Source organism: Serinus canaria, chromosome 1A (assembly GCF_022539315.1).
Source record: "Serinus canaria isolate serCan28SL12 chromosome 1A, serCan2020, whole genome shotgun sequence".
Taxonomy (NCBI): Eukaryota; Metazoa; Chordata; class Aves; order Passeriformes; family Fringillidae; genus Serinus; species Serinus canaria.
In genome coordinates, this window is record NC_066314.1 from 7,346,952 (window position 1) to 7,362,927 (window position 15,976).

General features: G+C 44.1%; 1 protein-coding gene across 1 annotated transcript in view; it reads left to right on the forward strand.

Annotated features, from left to right (window-relative positions):
- The window catches only part of ELAPOR2 (endosome-lysosome associated apoptosis and autophagy regulator family member 2), a 96,479-nt gene that overhangs the window by 32,557 nt on the left and 47,946 nt on the right, over positions 1-15,976 (forward strand). The gene's annotated exons all lie outside the window — the stretch shown is intronic.

Below are 15,976 nucleotides of genomic sequence, written 5' to 3' on the forward strand. Positions count from 1 at the left end.
ACAGGAGACTGACATGGGGGCAGTTGTGAGTTAGGGACTCTGGCGTTGCTCACTGGGGACCTCATTAAGCAGGTAATTCCTGCTCTTTATGGATTCCATGGATGTAAAGGTAATACTTCTGCAGGAAATCCCCAGGGTTCTTCACTTGGGCTCTCCTGCAGAACCCCCCAGGTTATTTTCTTCAGGAAACCCCCAGAATGCCTCGCTGACTTTGCCATCTCTTGAGTCGGATTTTCCAGTGCTGCTGGAGGTGTCAGGTGGGTAGAAAGGCTGTAACAGATTTTCTGCCTTTGGTTCTGTGCCTGTCTGTATGTGTGTGAAATACTCAGCCAGTGGTGGAAGATTGAGTATTATTTCTCTGTCTCTGTGCCTGGTGGTGCACAGTTGTATATTGATTTGCTGTCGCTGAGATGAGCAGACAATTATGGTGTTTCATTACAAATGTTGAATTATGGCATTAGGCAGTCAGTTGTTTGGTGTGTGACAGAGTGTGAATAAATATGATAGGATGTTGAGTTTGCAGGAGTCCCCAGGACGAGGTGAGAGATGAGACTCTGACTCCATGTTCTCAGAAGGCTGATTTATTATTTTATGATATTGTATTATATTAAAAGAATGCTATACTAAAACTAAACTAAAGAAAGAGAAAGGATACAGGCAGAAGGTTTAACAAGAATGATAAGGAAAAACTCGTGGCTGACTCCTCAGAATCCAACACAGCTGATGGTGATTGGTCAGTAAGTGAAAACAATTCACCTGAAACCAATCAAACAATGACCAGTTGGTAAACAATCTCCAGACCACATTCCAAAACAGCAGACACAGAAGCAATCAGATAATTACTGTTTTCATTTCTCTCTGAGTCTTCTCAGCTTCCCAGGAGAAGAAATCCTGGCAAAGGGATTTGTCCAGAAAATATGACCGTGACAATAGGACATTGCAGGGAGATAGGCACAGGGAAGGTAGTATGTTGGAAGGGATGGAGTGGCTTTGTCAGGGCTGCTTTGTCCCTGGGGTTTCCCTGAGTGCTGCAGAAGACTCTTAATACACATTAATTGGGGTTATCTCTGCATTGGGTGTTACAATTAATTAGTGTTGAGGTTGCCTCCATCTGATGTGATAAAGCTTTGGCTGGGTTCTGTGGGTTGTGTTGTGGTTGTATTCTGAGTCCTGAAAAAAATCTGATGTCTGCAATATTTCAAATGAGGGGGAATGTCCACTGGGTTGGTTTTGTGCCTTTTTATTTCCTTTTTTTTTTTTTTTTTTTTTTTTAATTTTCCCTTAAAGCATGTGTTATTCTGGGTGGGATTTGCAGTCTTCCACATTGAAGGGAATGTTTTCTAATGCATTTTGACAAGCACACTTTTAGCTGGAAAGCAGACTATCTCCTGGCATGGGCATTTCAGAATGATATATCCTTTGCTTTTCAACTGAGCAAACCCCACAACTCAAACTCTTCTCCCTCCTCCCCTCCTTCCTTCCAGCCTTCAGAGTGAATGCCTTTGACATCCTGAGTGGTTTCAGCTTAAAGACTCTCAGGTGACAGGGACTCCTCTGAGATGACAGGTACCATCCTCTGGAGACCCCACATCTCTCCTTGGACAGTCAAAAGAGACATTTAGACTCTTTAAATGAGCACAACAAACTTCCAGACTCCCAGCTCAGGACAGATTTGATACTTTTGAAATAGGTACAGTTTGTGAAGAAAAATAGAAATGTAATTATGCTATAACTGTGCTTAATTCTGATTTTCAAAGCCAATTAAAAATATGTTTGGTTGCCACTTCAAAATATAAGCATGTCATGCCCATATAACATCTCTTGATTTCCACTGCTCTTCCTTCAATGTTGAACCTTGCTTAAAACCTCAGAGCTTCCAAAGTACGCTGTGGTCAGTGGGGGAGGAGGCTGTGGGAACCTGTGCCAGCACTAGCCTGAGAAATGCAGAGTGCACAGTATTTGGAAATTAGCTGCTCTATATGCACATTGCCTTTCAGTGTGTTATTATTCTTTCTTTCTTTTTTTTTTTTTTTTTTTGCACCTTGACTACATTAACCTTGTGCTGGCTCTGTGGGGCTGGCTGGCACAAGATGGATGTGTTGGTGGCCTGGCCCAGCAGCCACTCCCTGGTGCCTGCAGAGGGGCAGCCTGCTAAGCCTGTTTGCTCACTAAAGGCACGTCAGGCAGCACCACCTGCCCAACTGGCTGGAGAGCCCTGCGCCCCTGCCTTTCTGTGATCAGCTTTCCTTGGCAGGAAAACAGATGGAATATCAAGGAAGCTTTGCAGAATTGTAGAAGTGGGGCTGACTGTTCCTATTTTGTTGCTTTTTGAAGCTCTGCAGAAGTGCTGTTTGGAATTGCCATGGCAAGGGCTGCTGCAAGATTTCCTCCCACGGCGAAAGCAACTTCCTTCCTTCCAGCAGTCCCTCAGGCAGGATCAACACTGCAGATTTAGAAAGCTCTTAACAAAGAGTTTTGATCCAGTCTCTTGACCCTCAGGAGACCTGCATTTCATCTTCTTGTGTGTCACTTGCCACAGCACTTGGGACACGATTCCAAGCTGGTGAAGAGCCCAGCTGCTGTTGTAACAAGTGCCTGGATAGGAGCAAAGCTCTTTTGTACCTTTTACATATAAGGACCTAAATGTCCTGGCTTTTTAGCTCCTGGGCAGAATTACATTTGGGGTAAGAACACTTGTTTTCACTGAAAGTGCTCAAGGCCAGATGGGATGGGGCTTTGAGCAGCCTGGTCTAGTGTTTGGCATCCCTGCCCATGGCAGGGAGGTTGGAAGTAGATGATTTTTAAGGTCATTTCCCATCCAAACTATTTTGTGGTTCTGTGTTGGAAAGAAGCTCTGAGGATAAAGTTGCCAGAGCACCCAAGCTGTGCTTCAGTGTTCTGTGTCATAAGGAAGCAGATGTAAGATAAACACTGAATTATCAGATTTTTTTAATAGACTCTGATTTCAGATCTTAGATCTAGAGCTGAGAAGAGCACTACAGAGCAGGTGTGGACATCAGGGCTGTTCTCACCCATTTCACTGGGTGCCACCACTACCTCAGAATTTAAAATTTTCCTCTTAGGGTAATATGAACCCCTGCAGACAGATCCTGCTTTGGACATGAATTTGCAGCAAGCTTCAGTGAAGCTGGGTCAGAGCTCATGTGCTGAACTTGCAGCATGCTGGGAAAACTTTTGCTTAGTGGAGACTGACTTGAGTAGGGAGTAGTCTTCCCTCATATACTGGCCTCAGGTGATGCTCCAGCTTTGGGGAGAGGCATAGGTTTGTTCTGTTCATACAATTTCAAAATTGGTTTGAATTTTGCCTTTAGTGCTTTTGGTTGGCTCTTGTAGATTTTGATGTTAGGGAGTGCAGCTCCCTCCCCGCTGCATGGCAGGGATGTGGAGCCTGGCTGTGGGTCTGTCTTGGAGCAGTGCAGCAAGCCTGAGCCTTCTGTTCTGTAAATCCCTGATTATTTACTTCCTTATGCAATGAGACTGCTGATAAACTCAAAGGGAGTCACATGCAAATCCTGCAGCCCCAGGAGCAAATATGACACCTCTTTCAGCTCTGTGTTCACTCCAGCCCGAGCAGCCTGTGCTCTGTCGTGGCAGTCAGCACGGTCTTGCTTCTATTTTGAGCCTAATTGATTGAACTTCTGTTTGCTGGGTTTTGGCTCCATTTCTCCACTCTACCTGAAAAGGAACTGAGGGAGCAAACAGCTTTCCTGAGCTATTGTTACTGCCTGGGGCAGCTCCAAACAGCCTGACTGCCCCACGCAGCCATCCTGGGGGCTGGCCAAGGGAACTGGGACAAGAGGGGAGTCTGGCATCTGCTGCTTGCTGGAAGGATCAGGCTGAGCTGGCTTGGCGAGGACACAAGGAAAATTCTCATTGGAATCTCTGATGTCACGAGAGAGGGAAGAGGGTTGTCATTGCCCCAGGAAAAAGGTTGTAAATCGTGTTTCCTGCTCTGCTTACTGAAGGGTATTTCCATCCCAATCTTTTGTGACCTTTTCCCATGGGAAATAGGAAATAGAAATAATGAAAGGGGAGAAAGTGATTATGTGGAGCTTGTGGGGAAATATCACTGCAGCTGTTTTAGCTGGAGCTTTAGGTCACAGTCCTTAAAGGAAAGGGAAGAGCCTTTGGTTGTTCCTGGTTTGTCATGTGGGTCTTGAATGCCTTCATGCTTTGTCCCAAGTTATATATTGTGCCTCCTGTATTTCTGGGGCATCTGCATCTGCTGTGCAAAGACCTGCTCTTGTCTCAGGCCATGTTAGGGTGGTCTGCTGGCAACTGTGCTTTTTCTGCACTGTGATTTTTATCTTACCAGAGCCACAGGTTTGTCTCCAGCAGCTGAGGTGAAGCACTGAAGCACACATGGTGCTATGAATGGGCAATTGCATTGCCCCCATGATGTGTTTCCCTCTCAGTGCCCATGGGGATGTTTTCTATCCAGCTCTAGATGCTTGTTTTCTTGCTCCTGACAATCCCTTGTGGCTGGTCTGAACCCATGTAGAGGTAAATTGGAGTGGAGCCTGTGTATTTGCACGTTTGTTGGGGTGCTGCAGAGACACAGGCTGCAGGAGAGATCATGAGGCTGGAGTAGCTCTGGGTGAGGAGAATAGATTTGTAATCAACAGAAAGGAACAGATGGCTTTGGTTGTAATGCCTATATTTATATTTGATGTTAATATTCCTCCCAGAGCACCAGCACTTCAGTGATATGTAACACAACTTAAAAGCATCTGGGGAGGGAGGGGATAAAATAAATAGGTTTCTTGATTCCCGTGAGGAAATACAGCCATGGATCTAGCCACAAGATTTCAGTGGGTGTTAGCAAGCAGAGAAGGCAGAAGTTAGCTGCTGTCTTCCTTCAGAGCACTGTGGGTATTGCCTTGACATGCCTGTGCTGCAGAGCCCAGGAGCCATGGTGGGACCCTGGAAGGGAGCAGCATTTGTGTCCAGTGCTCCACCTGCAGCAAGGTGTTGTGTCATGAAAGGAGCTCTTTCCCAGAGCAGTTTTTGGTTCAAATGTGGGGAAAGACATCAAGCCCTTGCTCTGTCATCCTTGCCATCCGTGTCCTGGTGAGGTCAATTCCATCCTTATAGCATCTTCTTGTGCTTGTCCATGCTGGGGTTTACTGGTGTACTTGCAATGGTGAACTGATTCATTCTGTGAATGCAATTAGTCACCACCACCACACAGGTGGAAGATGAAAGTTAATTCTGCAGCACCAAATTAGCTGTCATTGCCCGAAGGGTTTGAGAGCAGAGCCAAGATGTTTTGGTTCTGGCTGCACCATCAGAGGGTCTCATGGAGCAATGGTCAGGAACCCCAAACTTCACCCAAGACCTGTGTGATACTTTAACAACCTTTTGTCATTCTGCTAAAAGATAAACAAGAAGCTAGAGTCTCCATGGGTGTAAATCAGTGTGGCTCTGCAGGCAGCAGAGCTGTACCAAATTTTATCAGCCAAGGGGAGATGGAGCTTGTGGGTTAAATGATGACAGAGTTATCCCTGTTTGAGTTGCTCTGTGTGCATAGAGAAATGCACAAGCAGGTGTGTACGTGCCCACACACTCATTAAAGGTGACTGGTTTTTTTATTTGCTTGTATTTAGTGCACCTTGGAGGCTTTACCTAGACAAGAGTCATAAATGAAATGTCATCAGATTGTTAACACATCCCCAACTTGTTAACAAATAATCCCATGATTTACAGCTAAAAAAGCCAGTCGAAAGACACACTGAGTAATATTCCTCCAGGTCCCCTGGCATGTACATATATTAGAAATCCATGTGATACAAAGCACAGGACAAAAATGATTGATAGCAGGTTACAGTGCTCTTCATTACAATGAATTAATTGATCACGTCTAGCAGATTTTCCTCCCAGCGGAATCGCTGGATATTGGACATGTCTCTCTCATTTCTCTTCTATCCTCTCTGTTGGAAACAAGCCAGACAGTTTTATACCATCATTTAAATTTATTTGTGACCTGAGAAAGTTGTGTTGCCCTTGAGACACTTAACTTTTTAACTTTCAGGCTAAAAAGTTTGGTGGGATTTTAGGAGATACAGGTATGGATATTATAAAAAGTTTTCTGATGAGGTGGAACTCCTCAATCCAGTCCTGGCAGCAGGTCCTACCTGAGCTGAAGTGTTTTTCCTGATGCTTGAACTGCTCTTATTTCACTGGCATCCTATTCCAAACCAAACATACTCCAAAGACATTAGCCAGCACTGTTTTCCATAGTCCTGAGCAGTGGAAGCCAAAAGGCAATGCTTGCAGGGAGTATCCCTTCAGCCTAGGGGTGGGACCTCTTGTGACAGATGATGACTGGGATGTGATGGTAGGAAACTGGAGTGGGGAACTTCTGCTGCTTTCTGTCCCATACTATTTCACATTTTATTCCCTCTTTCTGGTGGGTGCTTTTGGTGGCTCTTCTATGACCTGCCAGAGGTAGAGAACATGTTATTAAACCTGCTGTTCTTACAAGCTCTCTCCTGGCAGAAGTATCCTCTTTGTTGCACTTGTGACTGGTCTATTACAGAGTCTTAAATGTAACGAAAATAAGTGCTTTCCATTTCCCTGAAGCCGTGCAGACAGTGGACAAAACACTGTGGAATTGCAATAGTAAATTCAAATCTGTTTTGTGGTTTTGCCCTTTGCCTGTGGATTAGGCAGTATTATCTGTTTAAGGACTCAGCTTCTGGATTCCACTCCTGACCTGTCTCAGTATTTGGCATATGACAATGCAAAGTGGTCTGGTTCCCAGAATAATTTGTGGAGAAATGTATCATCTCCAGGTGTGTCAAATGAGATTATACTTGAAAGGCAGGTGAGTGAACTCTTCTCTGAGACTCCTCAAGCAAGCCAGCAGTTAATGAAAAATTAGGACTTACACCTCTGGCCCATGAGAACCTTCCTGTGCATTATAAAGGAGACTCAGCCCTGTTTGCCAGAGGATTTGATGTCTCCTGCCATTTTTACAAGGTGCCATTTGCTACATCCATCTCATGCTTTATCTGAGGTGTGTTACAGCCTCACTCCCCCATCTCCAAATCACCCAAGTCAAGCTTTGGGGTGGGGATGGAGCAGGGTGGGAGGTTTAACTCCTCCTTTCTCCTCTAAAAGAATATTTTAGGTCTTAAGATAAAATGCAAATGTGTATCATCATGTCTGAATTTCTTCTTGATGGCTTTCCTGCAAGTTGCTTTCTGTAAAGTGGGGGCAGGAGGTTTTGAAACAGGAATCAGCATTTCACCATAGATGCAGTTAAAGCACAAAGCTTATTCTCTTAACTCTCAATTTTCTATGGTCTGACTGGCATTAAAAAGTCTCTCTTTGATGAAGATTTGTAAGGCTTTGTTGCTAAGAACCAGAATATGCATTTGGAAATTCTAGTGAGTGGCTTTGGAGATGTGTATCCCTAGAGACTGTGTTAATTTCCATATTCATTAAAATGTTCTGTGGTGCCTTAGAGACCCAAACCCTTGAATAATAAAGCTGTGGAAGCTGGGAAAGAAGACATCAGGATCAAGGAGTAGTTTCATCACCAATTTAATTCAGCCTAAGTCTGTGTGACCAATAGGTCAGTCCTGTTCCTGACTGAAAATGCTTTCCTTCCTCTGTCCATCTTTCTGCCTTGGCCATCCACTGCCACTCCTCCCTGTGTCCACAGCAGTGCTGACACAGTCTGCAGGGAGCTGTTTTGCTGAAAACTAAGAGAAAAAATGACTTTATGATGGATCAGGTTCTTTTTAGATGTAGTGCTGACACAAGGGAAAAGAAAAATGTGGTTTGGGGCAGGCTAACTGCTCAATACTTCTTATTAGCTTATTAAGCCATCACTGGATATGCCTCTGCAAATGAAGTTTTTCTGGCTGAAAATAATCTTTTTGAGGGCCATTTTGTGCCATCCTGCAGAATTCTCTGTTTGGTGTCTCCTCCCATGAAATTCAGTGGGATTATTCTAAAAGGAAGGAAGGTTTTTGCCTTCTCTAGAGCTTCACTTGCAAGGAGGACAATGACCATTGCCTGTTATTTAAACAACATGAGGGTGATGAGTACATGAGCTAGTTAACTGTGGCTCATCCTGTTGTCCTTTGAAGTGAATGGATATCTTTTATTGACTTAAGTGGGCAACAGATAAGGCCCTGGATGAAAGAGACAGTGTTTTACTAGAGGCTACACAAGTAGCCTCTGTTGCAGGTTGCAAAAATAAATAATCCCAGACACTTTCAAAGATGGTTGGGGTTGGGCTGCACATAGCTTTTTGGTGAAGTTTTATTTAAAAGAAAAATAAATTTCTCATAGTCAAAGGGCTGCTGGCTGACCTGACCTTACAGACTGAAAATGGTCCCTGAAAAGAAAAATAAGGAAATGAAAATAAAAACTCTCCTAGCCATCACTAGACTGCTGGTGAAAGGGATTTGGCAAAGGCTGGAGAAGTGTCAGAGTGAGAAAGCACCATCTCTGCTGGAAGATGACAGTCTCTGACCTGGCTGGTGCCCTGTGTGGCTGGAGAAATCTCCACTGATTCCAGCCAGAGGGAGGGTCCCTGCCAGCCAAGAGAAGAACTGTTCAGAGCACAGCCCTGCAGTTTCTTGCAGTTGGTGTTGTGCTACAGGGGAATGCACTGAATGCACTGTCCCTAAGAAACTATCTTCAACAAATCATGTGCTAAATATATAGAAATGTATAGCATAGTAAATGTGATTTCTTGGAGGTATACAGCCAGCCTTTGGGGCCAGCCATGCCCTCTGAATCTCTTTATATGCTGAAGTGGTATCTTTTGGGCTGCACTTTTCAACAAATAAACCCTTCACCCCTAGATATTTCTCCCAGCTCTTCTGCTCAGCTCCCTGGCTGATGATATCTGCTTCATTAGCTGCCTGATGAATGGTCTGAGTGCATTAGCATTGTTTTACTGAGCCAATAACTGTGAGCTTCACCCTGCAGAGCTGTGTGATACCCATCACTGGCAGGTTTCTAAAAGGTTAGGCCAACTTCTGTCAGGAATGGTTTAGGTGTGGGGGGCAAGAACATGGACTAAATAGTTTCTGAAATGCCCTTCTAACTCTGCAATCTCTTAATTTAAAACCCTGCTGTAGTAATAGCCCATGATTTCTTTGACCAGCATCTCTGGGAGGCTCAGTTGAGAGGTGGACTGGGAGCTGTTCAGAGGCTGCACCAACACATTCCAAGTGTCCATGGCAGCCCAGCAGGTGCCAGCTGGATGCAGCAGGAAGGAACAGCAAGGACTTGTCCCACCTAACCTCAGGTGCTTGTGTGGAAAGGAGTCTGTACAAACTCTGCAGCTGTGGAGGGAGAAATGGGTGCAGTTCCTGTGTCCTGCTCTGAACATCTGGGATATGCTGGAACCACCTCCTGGTTATCTCCCTGGTGATCTTCATCCCATGCTGCAGCAGGTTCACCAAGAGCAAAGGAAGTCCTTTGGCCTGGTTACTGTGAGAGCTCAATGCCTTTTTCATTTCCACTGGGACACTATATTCATCCAAACACTTTTTTATCATCTGTTGTTTGTAAACATTGCTAAGGGCTGTCCCTGTCTTCCTCCTGCTGACAGAGCTGCTCATGGCTCTCTGGACCCATCATTCTGCAGACATCTGTTCACTGTAGGTCACTCTGCTCACTGGCCTAGGACAACTGGACATTTATTTTAACACATTTGAGGTAGAATTCTGGTTTACATTTAAATAGGTTGTATAAAAACTTAGTAAAATGTCATTTATTCTGATTCCTTGCAAATATTGATGATATATTTTTGCTGAATTCTGGCTTTCATTCAGTAAACCTCTTCAGTTCATCTTTAATTTGCAGATGGCTTTGGGAGTGTTCCAGCTTCAGCTTCTGGTGATTGAAACCTGATGCATGAATTAGATTCAAGATGCAAGTAGCCTGATTTTGAGAAAGTCTGAATATATGCAGCTGCCTTGTGAAGTTCTAAGTAATGCAATTGGAGCTGGGATTCTTACTGCCAGAACAGCCTCAAATGAATTAGAGGTCCAGAAAAGAGAAATGTGGTGGAATACACACAAATGTCTTGAGGAATTTGGGGATTTAGGAATAACTGAAAACCTGATTCAAATTTTCAGCTGAAAATCACTGCTATAATTAATTTCAAAGGAGATTAAAGAGGAATGTGCTCATGTTGGGGAGAAGTGTAGAGCTGGGCATTAGGTCTGGAGGAGAGATGTGCCAGCCCTGCTGACTCAAGGGTCTGTTGCTTCCTCATGGGCTGGGGTGATAGGAGCACAGAGGGGCAGCAGGGATATTTGGGACAGAATTACAAATAATGAGTGTGGTAAAAGAGGAGGAAGGGCTAGAAGGTCAAAACTAACAAGAAATGGGAACTTGCTTCTCCTTTTCAAGGCCTGAATTAGAAGTGACTGATAAGCAGCCCTTGAAAGCTCTGGAGTTGTCTCAGAGTGTTGAAAGTTTAGTCCCTGAGTGTGTTAATGCTGTGGATGCCAGACTTGGGAAACAGCCACGCAGGGAGGATGCCATGTCTCTGCATCTGCTGTCTTTTGGGGTGGCATTTCTTGGTGTAGCAGGGAACTGAAAATGTTGACTCATTTTCATTGAGATTAGTCTGGGGGGAATCACAGCAGTGCTCAGTGAGGTTGGGCTCCCTTCTTATCTCTGCCTGTAGCCATTCTTTCCTTAAAAGAGGCTTTTATTTGTGAGGAGGGTTGAGGGTTTTTTTAATAAATACCCAACTAATCCCTATTGTACATGTAAATATAGACAGAACAGAGGCCTGTAAAGATTATGGATGCCCCTTTTGGCAAGCAGTATCTTTTAATAGCATTGTGTGCAGTTAATCGGGTTAAGCAAAAGTATCAGTGGAACAAGAAGTCCACGTTCAGGGGAGGAGTAACAGCCTCTGGAGAGTTTTTGGTTAGTGATATTGGCCAGGTAGCATAGAAGGGTTCTTTTTTCTTTTTTCTTTTTTCTTTTTTCTTTTTTCTTTTTTCTTTTTCTTTTTCTTTTTCTTTTCTTTTCTTTTTCTTTTCTTTTCGTTATTTCTTTTTTTCTTTTTCTTGTTTTCTTTTTCTTTGTTCTTTTCTTTTTCTTTTGTCCTCTCCTCCTCTCCCCTCCCTCCCCTCATTTCTCCTCCCCTCATTTCTCCTCTCCTCTCCTCATTTCTCTTATTTTTGTTTCTTTTGTTTTGTTTTTCATTTGACTCAGTGATGTCTGTGGTTGGAAAACAGGAGGAGTAGAGCAAGCTGTTAATTTGCAGGAGCCTTTTGCTATTGTGTTTTATAACAGATATGGTAAAATGCTCTTTGCTCCTGGGCTTCATCGAGTATTTTCTGCCCAGGCAGAGGGTTCAGTGCATTGGGAACTGGTTGTAAGGGCTTGTGCCCTCTGTGCTCTTTGTTTCTAATTAAGTGGAAGGAGTGCAAGGTATCTCCCCTCTATGTGAAAGGCAGGAATGCAGAAAAATAGGAAGGGCACTGAAGAAGTGTTGCTCTTTGTCATGGAGAAATCTCATTGCTATGGGGGGTGTCTGGAGGGAAGCTCTCCAGTCAGTGGAGAAGAAAACAATACTTGTAGAGTTTCAGAAATGCCCTGAAATAGGCTTTTATTTTAAGACAGAGGATCTGTGCCCTGGAAATGCCTGTGCCAGTCAACTCTTGTGGAGGACTGTGAGATGTCTAGCTCAGATGTAGAGGTCTGGAAACATCTAGCATCACATGCAATGGGCCTGGGGAGCTGGGCACGGAGGGACACTTGGTACCACTTAAAGTGAAGATAAGAATTGTGTGAGATGGGGACAGTGGGGCTGCAGGGGACACAGGGTGGCACACACCTTGCTGAAGTGCTGCTCAGCCAGCTCCTGGTGGGCTGGGAGCTGGGCAAGGGCTGCAGGGCAGGAGGTGTGGGTGCCCCAGGGAGCCAGGAGATCTCTGCCAGAGCTTTGCACAGGGCGCCTGCACAGGGTGCCAGGCCCAGACCATTGATCCCATATTGATGGGCTCTGAGCAGAGGATGCTGGACAAATTCTGTCCTGTTTTCCTCCCCCTGGCAGAGCTGTGACCTGTGCACCACCTCTTTGACGTCATGTACATGCACAAGGGCTTCTTTTTTGTGCAGGGTGTCCTTCAAATAGGGCATGGGTAGGTCAGAGAGTTTCTCATTACAGCTTTGCATGGTACTGCTGAGGTGATTTCACTAATTCTCCAAGAACAATAAAGCAAAATTCAGCACAGGGTAAAGCAAATGCAGATGCCTATTTTTGGTAGCATTTTTCAGGTTACTATTAACCTTTCATTTAAAATTTAATGCGGAGGACTACACATTGGTCCTGAGCGTTTTCTTGGAACAGCATCAATTTTCCATTTAGAAAATAGCATTTTTTTCCAAGTTTAACCCTGTGTGGGATGTTGTTAATTTTTTTCCTGAGAGACACTTTCCAATGGAAACTTTCTCTTTGGGTCTGAAATTCAAACCAGTTTTGCCAAACCCTAGGAATTATGATCAATACAATAGGAAATGCTATATAGGGATTATAGTTGAATTGGAAGAGTGACATATTTGGAAGATGAAGGCCAAGGGCAGAAAAGTAATAAAAAAGAGTCAGAATTACAGTTAAAATTAAAACAGGCCTGTGGCCAAATGTAAAGATACTGTATGAGTGGATGATAGTGGGAAAAAATATTGAAAGCAAAGCCAGAGTAATAGCTGGCAACAGATAATATCTGGCAATGGATTTGCCATGAAATTCACTTCAGAGGAAAGGTGGGTGAAGAAATTTTTCTGTCATGGAGATGGAAGTAGACAGTCTTTAATGTTCCTTTCAATATAAGCCATTCTATGATTCTGTGAGGAAATCCCAACATAATGGCATTTTTCCATGAGGAACAAAGGTGGTGTAAGTGTCCCGTGGGGCTGTGGTGGCTCCATGGTCAGCCTTCTATATTTGGGAGTTCAAATTCCTGAGGCAGATTAGAAGCTCTGAGCTCTGTAAGCAGCATTAAGGGGCAATTCCCAGTAAGCATTCCTGCAAACACTGTGTGTGATGGAAGCTGTGGGTGCTGCAGCCAAGCTGTGCTTCCAGCTCTCAGGGATGGACCTGAGCTGTGCTGGGGGCTGAGGACATCCCCACGGCTGCTGAGGCTGTTGGAGGTGCTGGGTGTGGCTGAACCAGGGGCTCCTGCAGTCACATTCACCCACCACGAGGAGCCAGGCTGGTGAATTTATAGCTGAAGTTGTGAGCTGCTGCCTGTGAGGCAGCACAAATGTATTCTGCTTATTGAAGATGGATCCCACTGGGCCTCAGTGTTTGCTTCATAGAATCATTGCATCACAGAATGGTTTGTGTTGGGAAGGGACCTTAAAGATCTTGTGCCAAACCCTGTGCCATGGGCAGGGACACCTTCCACTATCCCAGGTGCTCAAAGCCCCATCCAACCTGGCCTCAAACACTTCCATGGATGAGGTATCTAAGGATTCTCTGGGCAATTTTTTTTTGCAGATTCTTTGCAGGAAGGTTGGAACTAGATGATCTTTAATGTTCCAACCTAGAGCATTCTGGGATTTTGTGGTTCTCTGATTCTGAGAGAGTAGCATTGGTAGCTGGCAGAAGTTTTTGGAGCTATGTATGCGTGTGCAACCAAAGGCAAAAGTTAATTTGAAGAGTCCTCAATACAGTCACTTATCAGATAAATGCCATGTCCATAGAGGTGTTTTCAGACACAAAGCTGAGTCAGATAGAAAACAAAAGAACAAAAAACCCCACACCAACCACTCTTCCACAGGGGAACTGAGCATAGTAAGGGAAAAGTAATGGAAAGAGACCACACAGAACTCTTGTTCTGCTGTACAAACCTTTTGAGTCTTGTGGCCCCTCCTTGGACACAGCTACACACAGGGATGGGATGATCAGAGGGAATAATGTGTTGGGTGCACCTCTCCAGGAACCTCACCTGCCTGGTTAAAGCTGGAGAGTTTTCCTTGAAGGGATGAAAACTTGATTTATCTCTGAACATGGAAGGAGAGCAGAAGTCTTTTATTCTTTATAATTTTTGTTAGTGTCCTGAATCCCTGTTGATAGTTGACAGTTATCCAGCCATTAGAGGGGATTTTTCTGCACTGCATGAGGTGTCCCTCACATCTGCCCCACTTTTGGGACCTGCTTTGGCTGCAGAGGGGTTGCTTTGCTGCCTCAATGTCACTGGAATATGCTTTGAGAGGGTGGCTATGAGAGCAACCTGGATTGTTGACACCAAACTGCTCACTGTAATGTTTTAAAAATCTGATATTAAATAAAAAATGTATCTGAAATTAAGTCAGAGTCAGAGCACTTCAATATCCTTTTCTTTGCTTCACTCCAGTCTTGAATATTTAATTTAATAGATACATTTTTTCTTATGTCATATGAACTAGGAGATGAATCTATTACATTTGTGTATTCTGCTTGCCTTATGGCAGATTTCATACTGAGATGATTCAGGAATATTTTTTTAAAGTATTCCTGAAAGATTGCATAATGAGATGAAAGGGGGAAAATACATATTATAATTGAGTATATTTGTAGAGTTGGCAGTGTGTATATCATATTTCATGTGTTGATCTGGGTTTGGTTTTTTTCAGACAAGTAGTTTTCCTTTCCACTGTGCTGCAAGTTAGGATTCTAAACCATTGACTGAGCTACAAAGATAATTATTCAGCCATGAAAATATTAATTCCAGAGAAATCAGATTATTATTTGCACCTGGATGCAAAATAGCAAAGGCTTTAATGATGTTTAGGTAGAACTTTATTAACATCTGAATATCTCTGGAGAGCTATGGTAACAGTAGGAGAAGTATTAAACTCAGTATTGTTTGTTTCTCTGCAAGTAAATGAGGAGAATTGCAAGTCTTCTCCATGTGAGTCAGCTGAATATTTGCAGGAATTAACCAATCTATATCTGAGCCATCATGGATCAACTCTTATCCCCCTGCTTCCCCTTTTTCTGCTCCATTGTGTACAAGGAGAAGGAACAGGAGAAGATTGCCCCCAGAATAATCCCTGTGTGCACAGAGTAGCTCCTCCTAGGGCAGCAGAATTAGGGCCTGATGTCTGCAGCCATGGCAGGAAGGCAGATTTGCTGTAGTCAGAGTGAGCTGCAGCAGCTGAAGAGCTCTTGTGCCCTGGGCTGCAGACACAGCCACTGCCTCCCCTCCTTGGTTCATGGCCAGTCCTGCCTGCAGAGGAGAGAGAAATTGAAAGGAGCCCACCAGACTTTATGGATCACCACTCCAGGCTGCCCCAAAGCTTCTCAAACATCGAGCCTGTGGCTAAATTTTCCTTGTTACCATGATTTTGGTGGTGCTTTCATGGGCCAGGAAGGGATGTGCAGTGTTGGAGGTGGGGTCCCTCTGAGGAAATAGAGAAGACTCCATCCAAATTAAGTGGCAAGTTTCCCTCTGTAGCCAGTGGGGAGAAAGAAATGTTTCTAGGATGTGTTATCTCCTTGTCCCCTCTGCAACAGGTGTCTAAAATAGGCATATGAACCCAAATTTGGTACATCTTCCAAATTTGCCCTGAACCAGAACCAATATTTTACCTTGGTTAACTGCAGAGGGAGCTGGAGGTGGCTTTGCCCTTATGGAACCATTTATGGAGCTTGCCAGGGTGTGTTATTTGAACATGGGTCTGTTCCCTCTGAAGCAGGTTATTCACCATTTGTGCCAGCTTCACCCAAACTGCTTGAAAAATGAGATGTTGCTGAGGTTTATTTTAATCACAAACTTCTGGGCTATGAATTTGAAAACAGAGCTATAAACACAAAGCAAAAAATGTAATTAAATGTGAGTCTAGAGTTTATGTGGGATCTGAAGCAATACTATTAATAAGACAAATAGCTAATGTTCTTTCCTAGCTAATGCTAGGAAGTTTCTTACTCTTTTCACTGAGTCTGCTCAGGGCTTATCTCAGCCCCAGAGAGCATGGG